At 37.9% G+C, this 25,495-nt stretch overlaps 1 protein-coding gene across 2 annotated transcripts in view; it reads right to left on the reverse strand.

Moving 5' to 3' along the window:
* The window catches only part of ZFYVE9 (zinc finger FYVE-type containing 9), a 126,992-nt gene that overhangs the window by 84,152 nt on the left and 17,345 nt on the right, over positions 1-25,495 (reverse strand). The window lies entirely within an intron of this gene.

Consider the following 25,495-nt stretch of genomic DNA (forward strand, 5'->3'; position numbering starts at 1 on the left):
ACGGTTTGATTCCCGTTCAGGGCATATGACTGGGTTGCAGGCCAGGTCCTCAGTTGGGGGTGCAAGAGAAGCAACCACACATTGATGTTTCTTTCCATCTTTCTCCTTCCCTTCCCCTCTCTCTAAAAATAAATAAATAAACTTAGACTTTTGGCCAAGATGGAGGCATAGGTAGATATACTGTGCCTCCTCCCACAGCCAAAAGAAGGATGACAAATTTTAAAACAAAAAGCAACCAGAAATACCAGAAAAATCACACTGTATAGAAGTCCGACAACCAAAGAGTTAAAGAAGAACATTCATCCAGACCAGTAGGAGGGGCGGAGATGGGCAGCCAGGGTGGTCCTACATTTGTGTGTGGATAAACGGGGAGAAAGAACTGGGGAGAAAGACAGACCGTGAAACTGAGGGTACCAGCGCAGGGAAATAAAGACTCAAAAACTCTGACTGAAAAACCCGTGGGAGTTGCAGCAGCGGGAGCAACTCCAGCCTTACAGGAGAGTTCACTGGAGAGACCTACAGGGTCCTAGAATGTACAGAAACCCATCCACCTGGGTATCAGCAGCAGAAGGGCCCAATTTGCTTGTGGGTAGTAGAGGAAGTTAATGAAAGCTGAACAAGAGCTGAGTAAGCAGCATTGTTCCCTCTCGACCTGTCCCCCACATAGAGCACCGCAATGTAGTCATGTGGGTTGCCCCACCCTGGTGAATACCTAAGGATCCACCCTTTACTACCTAACAGGTGTGCCTAGACCCCCCCAAAAATGGCCCAAATGAAAGCTCCAAAAAAAAACAACTAAGGGATGAAGAGATAGCTAACGTATCAGATGCAGAGTTCAAAACACTGGTAATCATGATGCTCGCAGAAATGGTTCAGTATGCTTGCAAAATAAAGGAAAATGTAAAGGCTATGAAAAGTGAAATAAAGAGAAATACACAGGGAACCAACAGTGAAGGGAAGGAAACTGGGACTCAAATCAACAGTTTGGAGCAGAGGGAAGAAATAAACATTCAAGCAGAACAGAAAGAAAAAAAAAACAGGAATTCAAAAAAAATGAGAAGAGGCTTAGGAACCTCCAGGACAATTTTAAGTGTTCCAACATCCAAATCATAGGGGTGCCAGAAGCAGAAGACGAAGAACAAGAAATTGAAAACGTACTTGAAAAAATAATGAAGGAAATCTTCCCCATTTTGACAAAGGAAATAGACTTCAAGGAAGCTCAGGGAGTCCCAAAGAAGTTGGACCCAAGGAAGCACACACCAAGGTATATCATAATTACATTACCCAAGGTTAAAGGTAAGGAAAGAATCTTAAAAGTAGCAAGAAAAAAGGAGACAGTAACCTACAAAGGAGTTCCCATAAGACTAGCTGCTGATTTCTGAAAAGAAACCTTACAGGCAAGAAGGGGCTGGGAAGATGTATTCAAAGTCATGAAAGGCAAGGACCTACATCCAAGATGACTCCATCCAGCAAAGCTTTCATTTAGAATGGAAGGGTAGATAAAGTGCTTCTCAGATAAGGTCAAGTTAAAGGAGTTCATCATCACAAAACCCTTATTGTATGAAATGTTAATAGTACTTATCTAAGAAAAAGAAGATGATCAAAACTATGAACAGTAAAATAACAAACTCACAGCTATCAACAACCAAACCTAAAAAAATAAAAAACAAACTAAGCAAACAACTAGAACAGGAACAGAATCACAGAAATGGAGATCACATAGAGAGTTATGAGGAGGGAGTTGGAGGGAGGAGGATGGGGGAAAAGGTACAAGGAATAAGAAGTATAATTGGTAGGTATAAAATTGACAGGAAGAGGTTAAGAATAGTATAGGAAATGGAGAAGCCAAAAAACTTATATGTACAACCCATGGACATGAACTAAGGGTGAGGGAATGAGGATCAGAGTGGGGAGTGCAGGGCAGAAGGGAATAAAATGGGAAAAATGGGACAACTGTAATAGCATAATCAATAAAATATATTTTTAAAAATATAAAAATGAATAAAAATAAAGAATAAAACTAAGAATCTTATATTATCTGTATAAAATACCTATATACAGAAGTAACACTTGCTTGAGTATGGTTGGTAGGATAATAATATTGGCGTAATAATTTATATTTTTAATTTGAACATTTCACCTAAAATGTCATATGGTGTGCCTGAGTGTGATACTGTTATGTTACAGAATTACATGCTTATGATTTTGTAATAAAAAGGGGTGTTATTTGTGCCAGACCCTGTATAGTCACAGAATTTTCAGAATAAGAAAGTATGTTAGAGATGATCTAATAAACATCACTTAATTTTAAACATTAACTGAGGCACTAAAAGATATTTCCTGACATAATAAACATGATTCCATTATCTGTTGTGAAAATTAGCTTACTAAAAAATAATAGGATGAGAAAAAGGCCTAAAATTCCAGAAAGCAATAGAAAAAAATGCAATGAAAATCACTGGTGAGAGATTTTCCTGTTTTGAGAACTTGAAAAAATAAGTACATGCTACATACTCTAAATGAGAAGAGTTGCTGATACTGAGAAATAGACATATTCATTAAAAAGAACTAAATCACATCAGAAGTACAAGAAGGCAGCATGGAGTAGAAGTACCAAAGCCAAATGAGAATGAGGAGGCAAAAATAAGGTTCACCCCTCTAATACCTAGCTAACTAAAGATTTTTTTAAATAAATAAAATTGACTCTATGGATTCAAAGTCAAATCCTGTACATGTGTGCATATGTATATTTTAATGCATGAGACACTCCAATAATACCATGTAACTATCCCAAACATCTTAAGTTGTTTGTTTGTTTTTTTCTGGAACCATATCCCTTTGACCTTCTAGCTTCAGCTGCAAAACCTCAAGCCTGGTTAAGTCCAAATGTCTATATTCCCCCAAGTAGCCTAAATATAGCTGAATTAAAATCACACAGATGGTGACTGGTCTCAACTTTACAATTATGACTTCACAGTAAATTTTCCTTAGTCATTCTGCTTTCAACCCCAAACCTCATCTCCACCTTCAGACATGCCTAGAATTTCTATCTTCCCCACTAGACTGTAACAGTTAACTGAGAACAATGTCTATGTCTTCCTTCTCTGTAACCCATAGTATACCACATAGTGCTCAACAAATGCTTCATGAAGAAATAAACTGTATGAAATTAATAAAGTCCATATTTAAGTAATCCACTTCATGATAAAGATTCCTTCCTCCTTAAGAAATAAATATTTGTGAATGTGTGTCATAGATTAGAGGAACAGTACACAAATGCAAGAGAGAAACAAAAAACAGAAATTCTCTGGTGGGAGAGAAAAAAATGACAAGGACTTAAATAGTGGGGAAATTTTATCATTATATAATCACAGATACTTTGATATAATAATTACCCTTCTAGGTATTTATCTTAAAGAAGTAATTGGATAAATGGAAAAGATATGGAATAAGCTACTGTTAGATTGATATTTAAAATAGTAAAATATTGGAAAAAATCTAAATGTCAGATGAAAGAAGCAATTTACAAAACTGCAAATAGTAAGACTCCATATTTGGAGAAAAACATAAAACACTTAGAAAAATATACACCAAAATACAATGGGGAATCTCTCAACAGTATTTGGGTGATTTACGTTGTTTTCAAGCCTCTATAGTCCTAATTTTTCTTAGGATAAATGTATATTATTTGTTAATAAAAGGAAAGAGAATTGAAGATATGTGAATTCAATTAGTAAAAACCCAAGCTACTTAAATTTTTACCTTCAAGTATGAAAACTGAAAAAGGAAGAAAATAAGAAAAACAAGCATTTAAGAATTCCTTGGGGTCCACTGGATTTGGGGGTCCAATGGATAATCCATTAGGTTATCTCCCTGGGATACATAATTTTTAATTATAATATGGGAAAAAAAGAGAAGAAGAACCTAAAATTAAGATACCAAGATTTTATTTTAAAAACAAACATATAAGAAATAATGATGTGAATAAAACTGATGTTTAAGATGTCAGAGGCAGCCCTGGCCAGTGTGGCTCTGTTGGTTGGAGTGCCGTCCAGTAGCCGAAAGACTATGCATTCAATTCCCAGTCGGGGAACATTGTAGATTCAATCTCCCATCCCAGTGCATATGGGAGGCAGCCAATCAATGTTTCTCTCTCTCCCTTACTCTCCCTCTAAAAGCAATGAAAAAATGTCCTAAGGTGAGGATAAAATTATTTTTAAAAAATAAGATTCAAGCAATTTACAGGAATCTCTAATGTGGATGTATTTATAACAGAAGAGATTTATGAAGGTAGTAATTTCTAAAATCCTGGCCACAGGTTAAAAAAAGGGAAAAAATGAGGAAGATAAACTGGAAAATATTCTCAGTTAAGTATAATTTCCTACCTTGGATCTGATTAATACTATTCACCACAGAACAAACTCAGTATCCACTTAGTAACCAAGCTTCTTAATAACATTTCCAGGAGGAAGTCTGGCAAGGAATTAAATTCAACATGTACAAAACTTCATTCAATATTCCAAAGTCCTCTTTCTTGGTTCCCTCTCTTAGTATGAGCAGAGCTATCAAGGTAGGTGTGGCAAATTATATTTCCAAAGATGATTGCTATATCTCCCATTCCACATGATTTTCTTTCCAGGGTGGTGAAATCTGTATCCCCTTCTCTAAACCTGTTTTATGATTACCTCAACTAATAAAGCAAAACAGGAGGGACACTATGGTAACTTCTAAGGCTAGGTCACAGAAGCTAATAGTTTCTGTCGGGTTGTTTCAGGATACTCATTCTCGGAATCCAGTTATCATGCCAGAGAAACTACATGGAAAGGACACACATAAGTGATGTGGCCCATGAACCTCATAATGTGAATGAGTAAGCCTCAAGATGACTAATTCTAGCCCCAGCCTCTGTCTGACTACAACTGCATTGAAAATTTTAGGAAAGAACCACCTAGCTGAGCCCAGTCAATCTCCAGAACCACAAAAGATAATAAATAATTAAGCTGTCTGAAGCCACTAGTTTTGGTGTAGTTTATTATATGTAAAAATAGGTTTATTATTTGTTACTCTTCCACCCAATCTTATACAAATATTCTAAAGAAAAGAGTTAGAACCGTAAGAGAGACAGGCAAAAAAGAAAAGCCACTGATGGCAGCAGCTTTTTTACTGAGCAATTCAGCATTGACTCCAAATTTATAAATCCCACTCAACAGCCTTTGGGCTTTTTAGAGTACAGTTTGGGAAACATCTCATTATTCAAGCAACAAACTAAGGTGAGGGAGGATGTCTTATCTTCTTCAATAGTAGCTTATCAAAGATTTCCTCTAAACAACATACAGTACTCTACTAGTAAGTAAAGAGCTCTGGTAAATGAATTTTTTAATCTCATTAACTTTCCAGAACAATTCTAGTATTCCTGGTAGACTAGCACCCTGGAAATTCATTTAGCTAGCCAGCTCCTTAAAAAAAAAGAGAGAGAGATCTTACTTATTTAATTTTAGAGAGAGGGGAAGGAAGGAAGAAAGAGAGAGAAACTCCATGTGAGAGATACATCCATTGGTTACCTCTCACATGCCCCCATCTGGGGACCTGTCCTGCAACCCAGGTATGTGCCCTGACTAGGAATCAAACCATTGACCTTTTGTTTTGCAGGCCAGCACTCAATCCATTGAGCCACACCAGCCAAGGCTTGCCAGCTCCTGAATAAGTGTATGTATCATGATCAATCTGGTTCACCAACCCAAAACTCTGAATGCCATTCTAGATACTACCTCTCCTTCTCCCCACCTCTACATTCAATCTGATACCACATCTTGTCAATCTTGACTTTTAAATCTCTCAAGTTCATCCATTCTCTCTATTCCCATATCCCACACTTACCACCATCTTTCTGTTGCCTGGATTTTTGCAAGAATCCTAAACAGTCTCCCTTGTCCCACAGCCATTTTGTAGACATCTAGCTTATTCACTATACAAATATAAAACACAAATTTGATTGTATTATTTTTGTACTTGACACCATTCAGTGGTATCCTATTACCCTTAGAATAAAGTCCATGCCTCTATCACATAGCTGCTTGATTTGGTCTCTGCTTACCTCTCTAGTGTAACACCTCTTTATTGTCAAATTTTTACTCTATGCACTGAGATTCCTGATCATCTGAACTTTCAATTCTCAATCGTGCCTATCCCTGTTCCTCAAAACAGGCCTTCATACTGATGCGTGCTACAGTATGGATGAACTTTGAAAACATGCTAAGTGAAAGAAGTCAGTCACAAAAGACCACATATTATATGGTTCTCTTTATATGAAGTGTTCAGAATAGGCAAATCCTTAGAGACAGAAAGTAGATTCATTGTTGCCAGGGGCTAGGGAGAGGGAATAGAGAGTAATTGCTAATGGGTATGGGAGTTTCTTTTGGGGGTGATGAAAATGTTCTGGAATTTGACAGTGGTAATGTTGCACAACTCTGTGAATATACTGAAAACCACATAATGTAACTTTAAAAGACCAAAATTTTACGGTATGTAAATTATATCTCAATAAAACTGTTGTTAAAACAAAACAAAACAAAACAAAACTTCACTCATTACTATTTAGGCCTAGAATACTCTGCCCCTGCCACTGTTACTTGACTAATGTGTACTTATCATCCTTATCCTCCCCTACACATCACATTTATTGATCTAGGTCCTTCTGGTTGCCCTTCTGATCTAGGTCTAGGATAGGTGCCCCTTTCTCTTATTTATCTTTATTCTCTCCATCATAGCACTTACCAACTGAATAAGGATTTTTTAAACTACTTCTCTCTCCCTTACAGGCTACCAAGGTTTTTCAGGATAGGGACTTCTATGCCTAATGTATGGCAAATGTCTGGGTAAGTGCTCATAACCACTTGTGACACTAAGTAAAACAACTAAAGGTTTTACTTTCACAGCACTTTTAATTAGGAAATCTTCTCATACAAAGGATCCCAAGAGTTGTGTTGAGACGATGACTCTAATGTACTTACTATTTCAAAGTTTATTAATACCAACATAAAACTATTAGTTTGCATAATACAGGGCAGTTCAAACTTAAACCATGTTTTTTAAGTATATTTTATTTTATTTTTGTTTAAGATTTTATTTATTTATTTTTTAGAGAGGAAAGGGAGGAAGAAAGAGAGAGAGAGAAAAACATCAATGTGCGGTTGCTGGGGGCTGTGGCCTGCAACCCAGGCATGTGCCCTGACTGGGAATTGAACCTGCAACACTTTGGTTCGCAGCCCACTAAGTATATTTTATTTTTTAAATATATTTTATTGATTATGCTATTACAGTTGTCCCATTTTCCCAGCTTCATTTCCCTCTACCCTGCACACTCTCTCCCACCCACATTCCCCCCCTTTAGTTCATGTCTATGTCTCATAAGTTCTTTAGCTTCTACATTTCCCATCCTATTCTTGCCTTCCCCCTGTCTATTTTCTACCTACCATCTATGCTACTTATTCTCTGTACCTTCCCCCGCCTCTCCTCCTCCCACTCCCCTGTTGCTAACCCTCCATGTCATTTCCATTTCTGTGGTTCTGTTCCTGTTCTAGTTGTTTACTTAGCTTGTTTTTGTTTTTGTTTTAGGTGTGGTTGTTAATAATTGTGAGTTTGTTGTCCTTTTACTATACATGTTTTTTATCTTCTTTTTCTTAGTTAAGTCCCTTTAACATTTCATAAAATAAGGGCTTGGTGGTGATGAACTCCTTTAACTTGACCTTATCTGAGAAGCACTTTATCTGCCCTTCCATTCTAAATGAAAGCTTTGCTGGATAGAGTCATCTTGGATGTAGGTCCTTGCCTTTCATGACTTGGAATACTTCTTTCCAGCCCCTTTTTGCCTGCAAGGTCTCTTTTGAGAAATCAGCTGACAGTCTGGTGGGCACTCCTTTGTAAGTTACTGTCTCCTTATCTCTTGCTACTTCTAGGATTCTCTCCTTCATTTTAATCCTTGGTAATGTAATGATGATGTGCCTTGGTGTGTTTCTTCTTGGGTCCAACTTTTTTGGGACTCTCTGAACTTCCTGGACTTCCTGGAAGTCTATTTCCTTTGCCAAATTGGAGACATTCTCCTTTATTATTTGCTCAAATAACCTTTCCACTTGTTGCTCTTCCTCTTCCCCTTCTGGTACCCCTATAATTCAGATGCTGGAATGTTTAACGATGTCCTGGAGGTTCTTAAGCCTCTCCTCATTTTTTTGAATTATTTCTTCATTCTTTCTGTTTGATTGTTTCTTTCTTCCTTCTGGTCCACTCTATTGATTTGAGCCTCAGTTTTCTTTCCATCGCTATTGGTTCCCTGTACATTTTCCTTCATTTCACTTAGTGTAGCCTTCATTTTTTTCATCTCATTTGTGACCAAATTCAACCAATTCTGTGATCATCCTGATCACCAGTGCTTTGAACTGTGCATCTGATAGGCTGGCTATCTCTGTCACTCAGTTGTATTTGCTCTGGAGTTTTGATCTATTCTTCCATTTGGACCATTTTTTCTTTTGTCTTGTTGAGCCTGTTATGTAGTAAGGGGCGGAGCCTTAGGTGTTCACCTGGGCAGGGCACCCCAGTCGCTGGTTTGTGATGCTACATGTGGGGGCGGGGTCTGAGAGCGAACAATGGCACTTGCTTTGATCTGTTGGATTTCAATTCCTTCTGCTGCTTCCCCCAAGCAAACTGGGCCTTTCTGATGCTGATTCCCATGTGGGTGGGCTTGTGTACATTCTAGGACCCTGTGGGTCTCTCCAACAAACTCTCCTGTGAGGCTGGGAGTCTCTCTCTGTGCCTCAACCCCCACAGGTGTCCCCAGTCGGTGCCTTTCCCGGGACCCTGGGTTGTGTGGTCCCGGGACCCTGGGTTGTGTGGTCTGTCTCGCTCCACAGCCTCACCTGGTTTATCTGAGCATGAATGTGGGACTGCCTGGTCAGCCAGCTACCTAGCGTGCAGTGCCTCAATGCACAATCACCACCTTGCTGGGTCTGCCTGTTGCCACCCCGCACCCAGGGTCTACCAGCCACCACCTGCATGCCCAGTGTCCACCCGCTTCCATCTTGCGTGCCTGATGTCACCGCTTTTTGTGCCATGACCCCTCTTTGCCCGGCCGGCTGACTCCACCCTGTCTACTAGTCTAGATGAATATGTCTATTTTAACTCCTTGGTTGTTGGACTTCCATACAGTTAACTTTTATCAGTTCTAGTTGTTATTTTATTTTTAAATTGTTGTTGTCCTTATTTTGGTTGTACAAGGAGGCACAATGTGTCTACCTACGCCTCCATCTTGGCCAGAAGTCTCTTTAAGTACATTTTATTGATTATGCTATTACAGCTGTCTAATTTTTTTCTCTCCTTTATCCCCCTCCACGCTGCACCCTCCTTCCCACCTGCATTCTCCCTGGCCTTAGGTCATGTCCATGGGTCATACATGTAAGTTCTTTGGCTTATCCATTTCCTATACTATTCTTAACCTCCCCCTGTCTATTTTATACCTACCAATTATGCTCCTTATACCCTGTACCTTTTCCCCCATTCTCTCCGTCCCACTCCCTACTGATAACCATCAATGTGATCTCCATTTCTGTGAATCTGTTCCTGTTCTAGTTGTTTGCTTAGTTTGTTTGTTTTGTTTTGTTTAGGTTCAATTGTTGATAGTTGTGAGTTTGTTGTCATTTTACTGTTCATAGTTTTGATCTTCTAGTTCTAAGATAAGTACCATTAACATTTCATATAATAAGGGCTTGGTGATGATGAACTCCTTTAACTTGACCTTATCTGAGAAGCACTTTATCTACCCTTCCATTCTAAATGAAAGCTTTGCTGGATAGAGCATCTTGGATGTAGGTCCTTGCCTTTCATGACTTTGAATACATCTTCCCAGCCCCTTCTTGCCTGTAAGGTTTCTTTTCAGAAATCAGCAGTTGGTCTTATGGGAACTCCTTTGTAGGTAACTGTCTCCTTTTCTCTTGCTACTTTTAAGATTCTCCCCTTATCTTTAATCTTGGGTAATATAATTATGATATGCCTTGGTGTGTGCTTTCTTGGGCCCAACTTCTTTGGGACTCCCTGAGCTTCCTGGACCTGCATGTCTATTTCCTTTGTCAAAATGGGGAAGATTTCCTTCATTACTTTTTTCAAGTAAGTTTTCAATTTCTTGTTTTTCCTCTTCACCTTCTGGCACCCCTATGATTTGGATGTTGGAACACTTAAAGTTGTCCCAGAGGTTTCTAAGCCTTGCCTCGTTTTTTTTTTTTTTAATTCTTCTTTCTTCATTCTGTCCTGCTTGAATGTTTATTTCTTCCTTCTGCTCCAAACTGTTGATTTGAGTCCCAGTTTCCTTCCCTTCACTGTTGGTTCCCTGTGTATTTTTCTTTATTTCACTTAGCATAGCCTTCACTTCTTCCTTTATTTTGCATCCATACTCAATCATTTCTGTTAACACCCTGATTACCAGTGTTTTGAACTCAGCATCTGATAGGTTGTCTATCTCCTTGTCTCTTGGTTCTTTTTCTGGATTTTTGATCTGTTCTTTCATTTGGGCAATAGTTCTTTGTCTCAGAGCACCTATTACGTTGTATAGGGAGGAGCCTTAGGGATTTGCCAGAGTGGGGCAACCCAAGTCACTGTGTTGTGGCACTGTATTTGGGGAAGAGGTCAGAGGGGGAACAATACCACTTGCTCAGCTCAGCTCTCATCATGGTTTCAGTCACTTCTCCCTGCTACCCACAAGCAAATTGGGCCCTTCTGGTGCTGATTCCTGGGTAGATGGGTTTGCATATGTTCTAGGACCCTGCAGGTCTCTCCAGTGAACTTTCCTGTGAGGTTGGAAGTTCCTCCTACCACTGCAACCCCTACAGCATTTTACAGTCAGAGGTTTTGAGGCTTTAGTTTCCTGTGCTGGAACCCTGGGTTGCACGGTCTGTCTCTCTCCCCAGTTGTTTTTCCCAGCTTATCTGCATGCAAATATAGGATTGTCGAAGATGGAAATTACCATGTTTTATCAAGGGCTTCTATCCATAATCACAACTCTTTGGACAGCTCCTATTAGTTTGATTACTTACCTTTAAAGAAAGAAAAGTGTGATTCAACAGTATCTATGTATACATTAATGGAATATCTAGCAAAACTGAATTCCAAATCAAACAACCAACATGTAATAGTCCTAACTGCATGATGTTTAATCTAAACGAACACCTTTTATGCATAGTCAGTGGAGCATGGTGAAAGAGCACTGGCATAGCACACTGGCAAATCCAAGTTGAAATTCATGCTCTATCAAGCATTTAACAGCATTGCTGCTTTGAGCATGCTACTTACCCTTCCTAAGTCTCGGTTTCTTTATATTTTATATGAAAACTATACTTTGCAGGATAGTTTTTTATGATAAATTCTTCATAGAACTTAATATGATAAGTTCTTTTTTTTTTAAAAGTATTTTTAGTTTATTTTTAGAGAAGGGAAGAGAGGGAGAAAGAAAGAGAAACATTAATGTGTGGTTGCCTCTCCCATGCCCCATACTGGGGCCCTGGCCTGTAACCCAGGCATATGCCCTAACAGGCAATCAAACCACGACTCTTTGGTTTGCAGTCGCATGCTAAATCCACTGAGCCATACCAGCCAGGGCTTGCAGGATAGTTTTAATGATAAATAGGAATGTATTTATAAGAAGTACCTCATTCTGATCTGATATATAAGTGCTTAAAAATGGTAGCTATCATCAAAAAGCAATTTGTGTGAAATAATTAAAAGAGAAAGGCAGAGTGTGATTTGAACCATAAAAAAACCCAGCAGACTGGTTTAATTTATACAATTAATACATCGGGGCCATTGGTCTTAAGTGATCAATTCAAGTCTCAACAATTAAAAGAAATACAGGAACAAAAAAGCTACCTAACTGTTCGACTTACTGAAGAGGCTAAGTACATTTGATCCTAAAATAAAACCCTTTAAATATGAACACTCTCACTCACAGTGGCAGAAAAAAGAAATGAGATAATCTTTGAGAAGAGCTTTATTCCTACAAATCAAGACCAAAGTACATTAAGAAAGCAGGATCTGGGAATCTGACATTGTTGCTATCCCACATTCACACAGGGCTTCAATTTCCAGGATATCAATCTGGCATCTTTCACAAACACTGAATTAGAACCAGGTGGTTGTTTCAAACAAAAAGCACACCAGTTTAACAAATATTGGGAAACATGATGATAACAGATGTATCAAATATACATATGTACTCAAATCCCTCGAATAGCAACTGATTTAAGATTGGCACTAAAGTAAGGAGCATGTATAATTCTCATATTTGGAGTAATAAGATTCAAGACCATATGAACAAATGTGTATATACATGGTATAGAGTCAGAAACTATTCAGATACACAACATCCCTAAAGTAGCATACAAGTTGTTTGTTCACGATTGAACCATTAAGGAACACTGTATCAGCCCAAGTTCATACCTCTAATTTCTAGATAGCAGATACCATACCTACTAGATTACCTTTGCCAACAGAATTCTATAGTTTCCTGCTTCTCACTCTGTACACACACACAAATTTTTATTACAAGATAAAATGCCCTATTCTGGAGAAATTATCAACCAATTTCTTAACCTGGTATGAGCTCCTGATCTAAGCTGAATGAATTGCAGACCCTTCTACACTATTCTTGAGAGAAAAAGCTGCAATCCCTCCTTTTGGATTCTGTGAAATATCCTAGTTATCCTTTAAAAATTTCCCTTTCTTCTTAAGTAAGCTTCATTCAATTGCTTAAACTTGCAATGAAAGTCTTAACAAATATAATCCAATATTATGATATAAACTGAGACAAAGAATATCAAAATCACAGTTTCAACCTTAAGTGCATACCTAAATTTTCAAAGATCAGACACTAACTGTGATATTCTATGTTCTACAAGTAGCTAATACATGAGAGAAATTCACTGGTGGTAGGGTCTTATCATTTGCATCATTCTAGGTAACAGGCTGACAGGGAGTTATAATTTGTATACCACAAATTGTGTACATCAAGAGTAATATCAAGAGTATATGTAAAACAGGGACTTCTGGCAAGATGGAGGCATAGGTGGACACATCGTACCTCCACGCAAAACCAAGATTAGAACAACAACAATTTAGAGGCAGAATAACACCCAGAACTGATAGAGAATTTATCTGAATGGAAGTCGGACATCCAAGAAGTTGAAGTAGACCCGTTCATCCAGACTGGTAAGAGGGGCGGAGAGGAGCAGCCGGGCGCGGGGCACGGTGTGCAAACAGGGAGAACTGGGTGCATAAGGCAACAAGGAGCGCATAAGGCATCTGGGGCGCACAAGATCGCAGCAGGTGGACCCTGAGTACGCAAGCGGCAGCTGGCGGACCCAGTGAGGCGGCGATTGTGGACCAGGGTGGAGCGTGCAGCCCAGGATCCCAGAGAAGGGACTGAGGTCCCAGGAGAATGGAGCTACTGCCATTGTTCCCTCCCTCCCCCGCCCCCACATACAACATCACAATCTAGCAACTGGGGTGCCCAGCCCCGGTGAACACCTAAGGCTCTGCCCCTCACTGTAACAGGAGCGACCAGACCAAAAAGAGACAGAGAGATATCTCAAACAGAAGAACAGATCAATGCCCCAGGACTCATCCTTTTGAGCGATCAAGAGATAGCCAATCTATCAGATGCACAGTTCAAAACACTGGTGATCAGGAAGCTCACAGAATTGGTTGATTTGGGATGCAAATTAGATGAAAAAATGGAGGTTACCATAAAAGAGATGAAGGAAGATGCACAGAGAACCAATAGTAACGGGAAGGAAACTGGGACTCAAAACAATAGAGTGGACCAAAAGGAAGAAAAAAACAACCAAACAAGAAAGAACAGAGAAATAAGAATTCAAACAAATGAGGAGAAACTTAGGAACCTCCAGGACATCTTTAAACGTTCCAACATCCGAATTATAGGGTTACCAGAAGGGGAAGAGGAAAAGCAACAGATTGAACATGTATTTGAACAAATAATAAAGGAGAACTTCCCCATTCTGGCAAAGGAAATAGACTTCCAGGAAATCCAGGAAGCTCAGAGAGCCCCAAGAAGTTGGACCCAAGAAGAAACACACCAAGGCACATCATCATTACATTACCCAAGATTAAAATGAAGGAGAGAATCCTAGAAGCAGCAAGAGATAAGGAGACAGTAACCTACAAAGAAGTTCCCATCAGGCTGTCAGCTGATTTCTCAAAAGAGACCTTACAGGCAAAAAGGGGCTGGAAAGAAGTATTCCAAGTCATGAAAGACAAGGACCTATATCCCAGATGACTCTATCCAGCAAAGCTTTCATTTAGAATGGAAGGGCAGATAAAGTGCTTCTCAGATAAGGTCAAGTTAAAGGAGTTCATCATCACCAAGCCCTTATTTTATGAAATGTTAAAGGGACTTATCTAAGAAAAGAAGATAAAGAAAAAACATGTGTAGTAAAAGGACAACAAACTCACAATTATTAACAATCACACCTAAAGCAAAACCAAAAGAAACTAAGCAAACAACTAGAACAGGAACAGAACCACAGAAATGGAGATCACATGGAGGGTTAGCAACAGGGGAGTGGGAGGAGGAGAGAGGAGGAAAAGGTACAGAGAATAAGTAGCATAGATTGTAGGTTGAAAATAGATAGGGGGAGGGCAAGAATAGTATGGGAAATGTAGAAGCTAAAGAACTTATAAGTATGACACATGGACATGACTAAAAGGGGGATATGGGTGGGAGAGGGTGTACAGGGTAGAGGGGAGTGAACGGGGGAAAATGGGACAACTGTAATAGCATAATCAATAAAATATATTAAAAAAAGAGTATATGTAAAACAGAGTTATCATTCATCACTAATTCAGGTACTACATGTGATATATATTTTTTTAAGATTTTATTTATTTATTTTTAGAGAGGGAAGGAAGGGAGATCGAGAGAAAGAGAGAGAGAAACATCAATGTGCAGTTGCTTGGGGTCATGGCCTACAACCCAGGCATGTACCCTGACTGGGAATCGAACCTGTGACACTTTGGTCACAGCCTGAGCTTAATCCACTGAGCTACGCCAGCTGGGGCTCATGTGATATATTTCACACACCAGTACCAACTATGGGAAAACTAGCCAAATTGGTAGGTTCATAAATTGTATACCTTAATTACTTGCAGTAATATTAAATACTATCTTTGCTCCTGTCTTGACAACTTCTCATGGGCATTTAGAGCATTGTATTTTTCTTTTAACAATGTTGAATTTAAAAAGAGCATAACCTGAGTTGTCTCAGCCAAAGTTTGGGATAACTGAGTTGGATGAAATAAGTCTATGCTCAAATTACTTGCATTATGACTTTACAATATTATTTATTGACAATCCAAAGGAAATCTGTAAGTGCAGGTGCTCTCCCAGTTCTATCTTTGGCTCCCTTTTCTTCTAAAGTCTTCAACTACCATCTCCTCTCACTCAAATTCCAGGACCATGGCTTCACCTGCCTAACATATAATACTTCTCCATCTGAATGTTTCACTACAACTCAAATTTCAAACAATGAGCCCTTTATATTTAAGAGGAATATTTTCTCAAAAGTTGTCAACTCTCAATGTCTCCCTCCTTCCACCTTACCTCCAATGCATGCCCCCATTCTTTTCTGGCTTCCTTCCCCACCTTAGCAACATTCAGTTATAGATCACATCTTTCCCCTTTACAAAACTCTTGTGTGTCTTGTGTGACACTAAAAATTCTGATCATCTCCTAATTCTTTGACATCTCCCTCTCACCTTCATCCATGACTCCTTCTCTTCTACCCAATCTTAAAAGTTGAAATTACTCAGAGTTCTGTACTCAGTCCTCTTCTTTTCTTGATTTGTATTTTTCCAAAGGAATTCTATCTACTACCACTGCCTCAAACACCATCTGTTAACAAGTCCTAATTTCCTTTTCTCCGCTTCAGACCTTTTTCTGGGTTCTAAACCTATACATAGAGTGCCTGTGCAAGTCTCTGTGTCTCACAGACATCTCAAACTGACTATGTACATCTACTCTCATACTAATCAACACTGTTTCTTCTACTCCTTATATCATTATCTACCCAGTTGTTCATGATATAGTCATTCCCTATCCCTCCTTCTCCATTATGCTGACCATCAACATTCAATCATCTCCTAAAATGGATGAAAATCAATTTAGTCTGTCTACAACCACTACCTTGGTCCAAGCCATGATTATTCCAAATCTGGATACTGACATGATCTAATCTTAGCAATGATCTTCTCATATCTACTCTGCCACTTCTTCCCCCAACCCATTCTCCACTCAGCACTTATAATAATCTTTAAAAAGAGCTAATAAAATGATTCTCCTACTTGAAACTTTTTCAACTGTTTTCTATTGCTCTCCCTCTAAAAATAGATAAAATTTTTAAAAGAAACAAAGAGAAAAAAGAAAAACTCCAGTTCAATAACATATAAACACTAGTCTGAATTTATTAATGTTCCTGCTACACATAATAGTACACAGAGCAGAGCAAGAGAAGAGATATAAATTAACAGGGTACTGTAACATATTTTTAGCAGAGTTGATATGCAATATTATATTAGCTTCAGGTGTACTATACAATGATGTGATATTTAAATACCTTACAAGATAATCACTACATTAAGTCTGTAACTACATACCACTATACAAAGTATAATAGATTTTTTTTAAATATACAAGGTCTGTCTAGAAGGCATCCAGCCATGTAATATGAAAAACAGACATTTACTGAAAAAGATACAAGATACAAGAAACACTGTATATAGGACAATGAGGCTTCAATCCCCTTCAAAGTAGGCACCTTAGGACTTCACAAAGTTCTCCCAATCACCATCAGCTGTCACTCTGTAGTTTCCTGAATCTCATCAACTGTCTGAAATCTCTTCCATTTCAAGGGTGATTTTAGTTTTGAGAAAGGCCAGAAGTCACAGGGCAACAAACCTGGGGTGTGGGGGGCTGAGTCATGTGGGAGATTTGATGTTTCGTCAAAAAACTCTGCACAAGATGTGATGCATGAGCGGGCATGCCGTGATGAAGCTGCCTATCACCAGTTGCCCATAGCTTCAGCCTTCTGAATCATCTGAATGGTTTCCGTGGAGGAATGTTCAAGCTTAATACAAAATCTGATGCAGATTTGTTGCTGTACTCAGTCATTTTGAATGTGACACCTCACAGTACACATGCTCACTGAATGGCGTCTACCACCACCACTGATTAGTACCATGAAGTGGTCAATGTTCACACATGGGCATTCCAGTCCACTCTCTTTGGCTACCAGGTTACATCAATGCCACACAAACCTTTCTTATTCTATTAACATGGCTGGACTTTCTCCAAACAGACCTCATATACATGTCTACTATTAGAATGTATTCATACATGTTATTTAACACATTATTATCAATCAACACTACATAGAATAATGTGAAATGAAGCATGCAAGTACATCTAGATTTGCCAGTCTTTAAAAGCTTAACAGGATTCTATTATATGGGCGTACAATTTAACTCTCATCCCACCAATGACTACCTTGTTTCCATATCTGTATATCTACATACAATATAATGGATATCTTTGTGCATGTATCTTGACATTTAAAAAAAAATAAATCCCTAAAAGTGGAATTTGAAACAAGGATAGTATACATCTTAAAATATAATAAATATTGCCAAAATTTCCACCAAACATGCTGTGCTTATTTATATTTCCTCCAAGGATATACAGAATTTTTTCTATAAGCTCATAGTTATTGAGTATTATCAACCTTTGCCAATTTCACAGGTCAAAAATGGAACCTGTTTTTTTCTCATTTGTATTTTTAATTATGAGTAAAAGCTAAATATCTATTTACAACTTTCACATGTTTACTGGGCCTTTCTACAAATTGCCTGTAAATACTCTTTATATATATCATGTTTAGAATCTTTGTCCTAATTTAAGGTTGTTCCTTTTTTAAAATATATTTTATTTATCATGCTATTACAGTTGTCCCATTTCTTTCTTCCTTTTATTCCCCTCTGCCCTGTACCCCCCTGCCACCATCATTCCTCCACCTTAGTTCAAGTCCATGGGTCATACATACAAGTTTTTTGGCTTCTTTATTTCCCATACTACTTTTAACCTCCCCCCATCTATTTTGTACCTACCATTTATGCTTCTTATTACCTGTACCTTTACCCCATCCTCCCTTCTTCCCCTCCCCACTGATAACTCTCCATATGATGTCCATTTCTGTGATTCTGTTCCTGTTCTAGTTGTTTGCTTAGTTTGTTTTGTTTTTTGAGGTTCAGTTGTTGATAATTGTGAGTTTGTTGTCATTTTACTGTTTGTATTTTTTATCTTCTTTTTTTCTTGGATAAGTCCCTTCAACATTTCATACAATAAGGGCTTGGTGATGATGAACTCCTTCAACTTGACCCTATCTGGGAAGCACTTTATCTGCCCTTCCATTCTAAATGAAAGCTTTGCTGGATAGAGTAATCTTGGACGTAGGTCCTTGCCTTTCATGACTGCGAATACTTCTTCCCAGCCCCTTCTTGCCTGTAAGATTTCTTTTCAGAAATCAGCAGCTAGTCTTATAGGAACTCCTTTATAGGGAACTATCTCCTTTTCTTTTGCTGCTTTTAAGATTATCTCCTTACCTTTAACCTTGGGTAACTTAATTATGATGTGCCTTGGTGTGTGCTTTCTTAAGCCCAACTTCTTTGGGACTCTCTGAGCTTCCTGGACTTGCGTGTCTATTTCATTTGCCAGATTAGGGAAGTTGTCCTTCATTATGTTTTCAAATAACTTTTCAATTTCTTGTTCTTCCTCTTCACCTTCTGGCACCCCTATGGTTTGGGTGTTGGAACGTTTAAAGTTGTCCCAGAGGTTACTAAACCTTGCCTCATTTTTTTTTTTTAATTCTTGTTTCTCCTTTCTGTTCTGGTTGAATATTTTGCGGCAACCCACATGGCTACATTGTGGTGTTCTATGTGGGGTAGGGGTCTGAGAGGGAACAATGCTGCTTACTCAACTCTTGGTTGGCTTTCATTAACTTTCTCTGCTACCCATGAGCAAATTGGGCCCTTCTGCTGCTGATACCCAGGTGGATGGGTTTCTGTACATTCTAGGACCCTGTAGGTCTCTCCAATGAACTCTCCTGTGAGGCTGGAGTTGCTCCCACCACTGCAACTCCCACGGGTTTTTTCAGTCAGAGGGTTTGAGGCTTTATTTCCCTGTGTTTCACAGGGTTCCCTGTGAAACCCGTAGTACCCTGGGTTTCAGTCTGCCTCGCTACTCAGTTCTTTCTCCTGGTTTATCTGCACACTGATATGGGACTGCCTGGTCCTCCAGCCGCCACCTGGCCAAGAGTCCTCTCCACCTTGGCTGCTCGTCTCCACCCCTCCATTCTCGTCTGGATGAATATTTCTTCTTTAACTCCTTGGTTGTCAGACTTCCATATAGTTTGATTTTCTGGCAGTTCTGGTTATCTTTTTATTTTAAATTAGTTGTTGTCCTCCTTTTGGTTGTGCATGGAGGCAATGTGTATCTACCTACGCCTCCATCTTGGCCAAAGTCTATTGTTTGTTCTTTCTTCTACATAGAAAGCTTCCACTTTTATGTAGCCAAATTCATCATTTTTCTACTCTACAGCTTCTATAATTCACATCATACTTACCAAAAGAGCCTTCCTCATTCCAATGTTATAAAAATATTCACCCATGTTTTCTCTGCTATTTCAATGATTTATTTTTATTTGTTTTACTCTCCCATCATCTAGAATTTATTTTGGCAACTAAAGTTCTAGAATTTGCTTTTCTCATTCAATAATACATCCTTGATATCTTTCCAGATTAACTATTTCATTTATTTTAACTGTGCACACAGAATTCTAAAATATACCCATATCATAGTTTTATTTAGTTACTTATATTTATTAGTTATATATAGCTACATATAACTACTTATATTTTATTAATTTATAGCACTAATGAGCATTTAAATTTTTCCTTATTTTCCCACAAATACCAAGAAATGCTGCTATGAATACCCTTGTGTATGCCTCCTTACCTACATGTTTTTTTTCAGATATACATTTAAAAATGGAATTACTAAGTCTATAATGTGTGTCTTTTTTTAAAAAGATTTTATTTATTTATTTTAGAGATGGAAGGAAGGGAGACAGAGAGAGAGAAACATCAATGTGTGGTTGCTGGGGGTCATGGCCTGCAACCCAGGCATGTACCCTGACTGGGAATCGAACCTGTGACACTTTGGTTCGCAGCCCGCACTCAATCCACAGCTATGCCAGCCAGGATGTGTGTCCTTTTTTGATAGTAACAAATTATCCTCCAAAATGATGTGCTCAATACATTTTCATTTAAAAAATTCACTCAACATATATTTAAGTACTTTCTTTATGGTAGGCACTGTTCTAGAGGCTGAGAATAAAGCATAATGGTACCAACCCAAACAAGGGCACTGTTTTTGTGATTAAGAGGACAGGGTCTAGGGACAGATTTGCCTGAGTTCAAATTGGGGGCCAACAAGTGTTAGATGTCTGACCTTGGGCAAATTACTCTAACCTTGTTTCTCAAGTTCCTTATCAAGCAAACAGTAGGCCCTGAACAGGTAGCTGAGTTCATTAGAGCATCAACCCAATAAGCCACAGTTTGGAGTTCGATCCTGGGCAGGACACATACAAGAATCAACCAATGAATGTGTAAATAAGTGAAACAAATCAATGTGTCTCTCTCCCCCTTCTTGTCTCTCTAAAATCAGTAACTAAATAATTTTTTTAAAACAGTAATAATAATAGTACCTACTTCACAGGATTGTTGTGCCTGTCATAGACAAAGTACTTAAAGTTTTCTTATCATTACTTAAATTTGCTACTATCAACCTTTATTTTTTCCAGTAAAAGAAAAATAGTACATATTGCATTATCAAATCACCATTTCTCTGATTACTAATAAGATTTACATCTATTTTTACCTTTTGTGTTTCCTATTCTGTGATCTTGTCTTCAACTCCTTTGCTCATTGTTTCCTGTTGGAATGTTTGTATTTTTCTTAATGATTTGTTGAAGTCTTTACATATCCTGGGCATTAATCCTTTGACTGTTAAATATGATGTATAAATTTTCTAGTTGACCCTAAGCTCTGACCCATAAGCTATCAGGTTCTCTTTGTGGCCAAGTCACCAAAACAGCAGTATTGACTGCTTTTTGCTAAGAGAATTTCAGATGCTGCTCTGTGTGTGCTATAAGAGGTTTCTAATTGCTTAGACTTAGGGGAAGAAGGTAAAGAAATATTCTCCAAGCAACGAGAAGTATAAGCTAAAGGCTTAGAGGTAGTTTCTATGTTATCTCCACTCTTGTCTCCTAACCACCTGGTACAGGGTCTGACACATAATAGACTCTGGATGAACAAGTATTGTTTGAATGAATACAAAATATCCTTACCAGGTTACAAGCTCCTTGTGGGCAAGTATGGTTTCATGCTTATGTTGGTATCACTCCCACAATGTCTAACAGAGCTTTTACACAGAGGAAGCACTCAAATGTTTTTATTGAATAGATACTATCTCTGTACCTGCATGAAAGTAAATAGTTGAGGTAGTCAATGTAAAACAAGCACTCCCTTCCTCATATAAAGATTACACTCTGATTTGCAGTGGCAGGAACTCTGTACAGAATTCTGTGTTGCTTGGGTCTCTTCCTCTTAAATTTACTATTTCAAGTCTTTGTTCAGGAATAGGGAGGGAGATGCCCCTGAAAGCCCATTCACATGAGGCTGAAACTATTTCTGAGCAATATTTCTCATTTCGTATCTCTTCTCACTACATTATTTAAGAAAAAGTTCATTTCAGCACTCTAGATGCAGCTGCTTGAGCCTCTTGGTATTTGTTTCTCTTCCTACACACCTTGCCTGGCAGAGCTCTGCTTTGCTAAGTGCTGCTGGACTGGTTACTTTCCAGGATATCACTCTTGGCAATCAAGGCTATATAGTTTCATGTGAAACAATGAGACAATGTAGTGTAATGGAAGAAGTACAGGATTCTTGGTGCCAGATGACCTGGGACTGAGTGCTAGCTCCACCATTTACTAACCACATGACCTTAATATCCCTAAGTCTCAGTTTCCTTCAGTTTTCAAATGGGAATAATATCGATAATATCAAGCTCACCAGGGTCACAAAACTGCAGTAAGAATTATAAATTAGATAACAATGCAAAAATATTTCATAGAGTATTCTACAAATATGTCACTACTATATGAAATATGGCTCAAAGACTCAGTAAAAGAACTCCAAACAATTCACTTCATGAGGGCAAAGGATCATGTCTGTCAGGGTCATGTCTGCATCTCCAAAGCCTGACATATTTGTTGAATAAAAGACTGAAAGAATGATAGAAAATGAAAAGAGCATTCACCAGGAGACCTTAGCCAAATTAATAAATCTCTGAGTTTCAATTTGCTCATTTGTCAAGCGAGCGCAACACCACCCACATCGAAAGATCGCCATGAAAATTAAAAAGAAGTAATATCCATAGAAAATAACATAATGGGTACTCCTCTATTTGGCTATTCCTCCTAATCCAGATATGACTTAGGACTTGTTTGTTCAAGAGGTAGATACTGTTAACAGTTTTATAATAATTGGTACTGATTCAAATTCTTCCAGGAACAGTCAAGGAATATTATGCTGTTACGTGACCCTTTCTCTCAATAAAAATTAAGACATTGGCAAAGTAGTTATTTAAACACTTTATCTCAAGTATGTTCAAACTGCTACAATTCACTGTGCCTTACATGCTCATAAACCTGTAGAATGAACCACTGTCCCAGTGAATTTAAGAGTCTTCTCAGAGGAAAGTACTTCTTTATGTAATCTATATATAACAATACATAACCACTAGTCAAAATCATTTAAGCATCAAAGTATATTGAAACAAATTCCATTCATTGTTCACAGCACACATTATGGAATCAATATTTTATTTAGTTATCAAAAATTTTGAAGATTTTATGCATATATTTTTAGAGAGAGAAGAAGGGAGGGAGAAAGAGAGGGAAAGAAACATCAATGTGTGATTGCCTCTCAAACACCTGATACTGGGAACCTGGCTTGAAACCCAGGCATGAGCACTGACTGGGAATAGAACCAGTGACTCTTTGGTTCACATGCCAGCACTCAATCCACTGAGCCACACCAGCCAGGGCTAGTTATCAAATTTTTAACACATAGTCCAATTCATATTATACATCAGAATTAAAGCTAGAGTATCTAACAATGGAGCACCAAGACACATGAAATATAAACTGATAAAACTGAAGCGAGAAATAGAAAATTCAACAACAATAGTTCTAGGTTTCAATATTCCACTTTCAATAATGGACAAAACAACTAGGGAGAAAATTAGCATGGAAATAGAAACCATGAACATTATAAAACATCTAAACTTAATAGACATCTACAGAATACCAAATTCAACAACAGCATAATATACATTCTTCTCAAGTGTGCATAGGTCAGAGGCCATAAATTAAGTCACAAAACAAGTCTCAATAAATTTAAAAGGATTGACATAGTATAAAGTTTGTTTTCTGACCATAATGGAATAAAATTAGAAACCAATTAACAGAAGAAAATTTGAAAAATTTTAAAAACTTGTGGAAATTAACTAGCTCACTAAAAAAACCAACAGGTCAAATAATAAATCACAAGGAAAATTAGAAATACTTTAAGCTTAATGAGAATGCAATCACAGCCCTGGCTGGGTATCTCAGTTGGTTGGAGTAGCATCCCATACACCAAATGTTTGCAGATCAATTCCTGGTCAGAGCACATACCTAGGTTGCAGATTCAAACCCCCCCAGATGGGGCACCTACAGGAGGCAACCAATATGATGTTATGATGTTTATTTGTTTCTTTCTTTTTCTCTCTCCCTTCCTCCCTGCATTCCTCCCTTCCTTTCTCTCTCTAAAGTCAATAAACATAACTTTGAGTAAGGATTTTAAAAAACAACAACAATAAAAGAATGAGGGCAAAACACTAAATAAAACTTGTGGGATTCAGTGAAATCAATGATTAGAAAGAAATTTATAGCTATAAACACCCATTTTTTAAAGTAAAATTTCAAGTAATAACCTAATTCTCCACCTTAAGAAACTAGAAAAAGAGGAGCAAATTAAACCCAGAGCAAGCCGAAGGAAATAATAAGGATTATAATGGAAATAAATAAAATAGAGAAATGGAACAAAACCAAAAGTTGCTTTCTTTGAAACAATCACCAAAATTGCAAACTATTAACTAGACTGACTAAGAAAGAAAGACGAAAATTATTAAAATCAATAGTGAAACTAAGGCCATTAATACTGACCTTAGAGAAATTATATGAGATTTTTTAAAGGATTATAAAAGAATCCTATGAACAACTGTGCATTAAATTAGGCAACATAGATGAAACAAATAAATTCTTAGAAACAAACTACAACACCAAAATTGACATAAAAAAGAGATTGAATTACTAATTTTAAAACTTCATACTCATCTCTACCAATTTAAAAAAAAAAATCATTCTGAGGGATTCATTCTGAATCCCTTTCCAGTTCATTCTGAGGCTAAAATTACCTGATACCAAATCAGACAAAGACAACCTAAGAAAACTACAGACCAATATACCTTAGGACTATACATGTAAAAATTCGCAACAAAATACTAGTAAACCAAATCCAATAACATATAAAAACACACAAAACCCTGCCTTCATGAAACTTACATTTTAATGGGTAGAAATTGATAATAAACAACATAAGCATGTAAAATGGCACACTAGATGGTACACACAAAATAGGAAAATATAAAAAGAAAAGGAAAAATTGGGGGGTGACAATTTTAGCTAGGGCAGCTAGAGAAGGTCTCACTGAGAAGGTGATGTTTTATGTCAAGACCTGAATGTCAGGAAGCAACTTTACCAATATCTGGGGGAAGAGAGTTCCAAGAAGAGGGAACAGCAAGAGCAAAGAGTAGATTAATGAAAGGGATCAGATTAAGGCTGGTCAGCTGCCAATTATATCTGATGAAAGTTAATACAATAAAATTTCAATACATTGAAAGAATCTTGATAATCCATCTAGAATTTGTTATTCAGAAATCAAATCTCTCAAGGGACAAGGCTGTCAAGGAACATGTATAAAGGACCCATGGACAAAGACAATGGTGGAGGGAGGATTCAATGTGGGAGGTGAGGGTGGGTAGGGCGGGGAGAGTAATGAGAATAACTGTAACTCAACAACAACAAAAAAAGAAATCTAATCTGTAACAAAAACTTTGTTTCTATTTCCAATTTTCACGTATAAAAGATTTTAATAATAGGCCTTGGCTGATGTATCTCAGTGGATTGAGCTCGGGCTGTGAACCAAAGCATCGCAGGTTCGATTCCCA

Source organism: Phyllostomus hastatus, unplaced genomic scaffold (genome assembly GCF_019186645.2).
Source record: "Phyllostomus hastatus isolate PE091 unplaced genomic scaffold, TTU_PhHast_1.1 phas_contig_147, whole genome shotgun sequence".
Lineage (NCBI taxonomy): Eukaryota > Metazoa > Chordata > Mammalia > Chiroptera > Phyllostomidae > Phyllostomus > Phyllostomus hastatus.